Raw genomic sequence first — 3,964 nt, forward strand, 5'->3', positions numbered from 1 at the left:
TCGTTTAAAAGCAGTCGAATTGAAGACCTCAACACAGATATCGATTCGAAAAAAATAGAATAACAACTTATAATAAGCTAATCCTATGGTCTTCATATCCATCTACAGCTACTCCCAACATACAGTATTAATGAAAGTTTACTCACAACTACAGAAGGTTGAGATGAAGCAGAAATAATCGAAAACTTAAACGAAATGAGATATTACCTGTTCGGGAGCAGCAAAATGGGATAACGAGCTAACGTCAAGATGCGCCACCACTGAAAATCCGCGTTATCAACTCAAGGATCTTCGATTAATCGACCAACTTTCAGAAAGAAGAACGAAAGAGAAAATTTTCACTAAAAATAAACTATTTTGCCTTTAAAATTTTCTTCCTCCTCTCTTTTCTCTTTGATTTTTGCTTTTAAAGAACCATTTCTGACCCAAAGGAAATTTTTCTCCCCTCAGTTTTTTCCAAACCCCAATTTCAAACCTAGCTTTCTCAACAAATTTTCCCCTCTTTATCGGACCCAAAATTTCAAACCCCCTTCCTCTTGGTTCTGTTTTCCTTTCATAGGGGTAAATTAGGCTCCCCTCCTTGATTGCTCAATCAATGTGGGAAAACTGAAGCCGGAGGTAGTTTAGGGATTGCCCATTGAGATATTTTAAAAATTCAAACTGAAAAATCCCCCTACAGCTTGGATTTCAATAGCAACTAGTACCAATTTTTGAATTTCTTGAGAGAAAATGCAACGGGTGGACCAATAGAATTTGGGCAAACCGAATTGTACCCCTAAACCAATTAAAATCATCCAAATATGTATGATATCGTACAAATTATCCCAAGATTCGCATAATTCAGACGTTGGATAGGACACCTAATCAATCTTCTAGAAGATTTGAGGTTGGCAACGTGTTGTTTCGGGTTGGACTTGGTCACGAGATTGTATAAATGATGTCATTTAAATGAACATTTTCATCAAAATTGGACTTTAAATTAAGAATTATTTGAAAAATAAATTTAAATGATTAAAATCTTGATTTTAATATAATTTATTATCAAAATAATTTATTTGGATAAATATGAATTTGGTTCTATTAAATCAAGAAGTTCGGGACTAAAAGAAGTATTAATTCATTTTGAATTTCAATTTAATTTAGCCGATCTATTAGATTTGGCCATAATTGAAATTAAATTGGACACAATTGCGATGCAATTGGCCAATTGATTTTTAATGTAGCCAAAACTTAAATAATTGGCAAAATACAAAAATAATCTCAATCCTATTAGTATCCCCCAATTAAAACACCCAACAACCTTTAATTAACAACAATTTTAACCCAACAACGGCGGTGACCAAGTCCAACCCAAACCAACACATTGCCAACCTCGAATCTTCTAGAAGATTGATTAGGTGTCCTATCCAACGTCTGAATTATGCGAATCTTGGGATAATTTGTACGATATCGTACATATTTGGATGATTTTCATTGGTTTAGGGGTACAATTCGGTTTGCCCATATTCTATTGGTCCACCCATTGCATTTTCTCTCAAGAAATTCAAAAATTGGTACTAGTTGCTATTGAAATCCAAGCTATGGAGGGATTTTTCAGTTTGAATTTTTAAAATATCTCAATGGGCAATCCCTAAACTACCCCGGCTTCAGTTTTCCCACATTGATTGAGCAATCAAGGAGGGGAGCCTAATTTACCCCTATAAAAGGAAAATAGAACCAAGAGGAAGGGGGTTTGAAAATTTTGGGTCCGATAAAGAGGGGAAAATTTGTTGAGAAAGCTAGGTTTGAAATTGGGGTTTGGAAAAAACTGAGGGGAGAAAAATTTCCTTTGGGTCAGAAATGGTTCTTTAAAAGCAAAAATCAAAGAGAAAGAGAGGAGGAAGAAAATTTTGAAGGCAAAATAGTTTATTGTTAGTGAAAATTTTCTCTGTGAGTAAACTTTCATTAATACTATATGTTGGGAGTAGCTGTAGATGGATATGAAGACCGTAGGATTAGCTTATTATAAGTTGTTATTCTATTTTTGTTGAATCGATATCTGTGTTGAGGTCTTCAATTCGACTGCTTTTAAACGAGTTCACCGATTTGTGTGTTCATGGTGTTGAACAGTGGATGGTTTTAAATGTTATTTCTAGATGAGATGGTTTAATAGTATTTGTCTTATCCTATATCGTCCAGTATATTATGTCTTTGATTCTTGTATTTTTGTTTTCGTGAATGCTTTAGAATTTTTTATTTTGGTAAAACAGAATTTGCTTATACAATTATATGTCCCCAAATCTAAATATGCCTCAATTATTTACCCTACAAAGCTGCATCTGTCTTAAAAGAACGAATTACAAAAGGAATAGATCTTTGGCCTATTAGTCAGGCGCATTCATCTTAAAGAAGTGTATTTTGGTCTAAAGGGTACTTGGGTAAAGACTATTTCTTCCCTTACTTTGCAACGAACTTGAATTTCCGTAGCTGCCTTTATTGTGTTCATACCTTGTGCAAATACTTGTTTTCATGATCAATATGAGAGAGCTTGAATTGAGAAAAACTTCTTAATTCATACAAATTAGCTTTCGCATAACTGGAACAATGTTTGACTCCCTTTTTCCCATTCCTCTCTCCTAGTTTCTATATCTTATATTTTGAAAAAAATAGCAGGATGAGGTGATCTTTAAGTGTTTACAGTCATTTTACACGTATTCTCTTTCTATACGATGTTTATCAGAGTTAACTTTGGGTTCCTTGTCAAATACTGAACGTTTTAAGTCATTCTCTTGTTTCAGTTGTCATGCACTATTATTTTCTCTATTTCACATCCTCTCATATTTTTGGACCATGAATTTAACTATATAAGCTTTCTTAATGAAAAAACCGTTCACAAGTTCATAGTTCCATCACAAGGTCTCCAAAAGCTGTATTTGTTTTATTCACTTCACTCTCCATTCTCCTAAATAGTAAAAATTACAAAGGAATAAATGCTAGGCATATTTACTTTAAAGAAGTGCTTTTTTGATTGAAAAGTTTCTTTGGCAGCCTTGTTTGGGGTTAAGCAGGACATGAAGTTTTGGTTAAAGTTAATGGGGTGCATCAAATTTGTAGTGCATGAAATCCTGGGCAGTTCATTCCTTAATTGATATTTTTGTTGAACTACAGGTTATAGTAAGCTAGCCATTCGCATACTACATATTTTGTGTCGATTAGAATGAATGTTTGTTAGTATTTTGTCTTGATCGGATTCCAGCTCATTGGCCTAAAACTCTTAAGGTTTTGCAAGGCCACTCATGTATGAAATGATGTTCCGACCTACTTAATGAAGTAGTGAGATTATTCTATTTGAACGACTGTTTTGCTAATAATAATCTATGTTTTCTCATCGATTCTTTTGATAAACATGTGTAATTTTTTGGTTGATAAAATCTAATATGATACCCCCATAAGCCGATATGATATCTTTAATGTGAATTGTACTACTATCGCATTTCATTGTGCGTAAAAATGTTCTCTTTTCATTTTTCATATGTTAGGTCTTAATGTTTGAACATATATTAATTACTTCTACTTTTCTTTGCATGTGGATACATTCGGGTCCTAAATGGATTTTTCCCTTTATGCATTTCGGTTATGGGCCATTGAGGCCCATCCTTTTGAGTCAATTCATTTTGAAAGCCTAAGGTCAAATGGTATGCGGATACAAGGAGTTGGAAGAAAGAAGATGAACCGAAGGCCCCTGGTTGAAGTAGTTAAGAGACTCGAAGAGTCTTATTTATTTATTTCTTTATTATTGCTTTATTATTTAAGTTATTTATTTAGTTTTCATTATTTATTCATTTGAGCCTTGAAGCCAAAGTTATAAATTTGATACAGGTGGAGCGGATTTTTGGTCAAAAGGCTCGAAAATTAGATTAGGACAGGTGAAATAGGTTGAAAGCACAATTAGACTAGGATAGGCCTCGTTGATTTGGGCCCAATG

Source organism: Capsicum annuum, chromosome 3, assembly GCF_002878395.1.
Source record: "Capsicum annuum cultivar UCD-10X-F1 chromosome 3, UCD10Xv1.1, whole genome shotgun sequence".
In the NCBI taxonomy this organism is placed as follows: domain Eukaryota; kingdom Viridiplantae; phylum Streptophyta; class Magnoliopsida; order Solanales; family Solanaceae; genus Capsicum; species Capsicum annuum.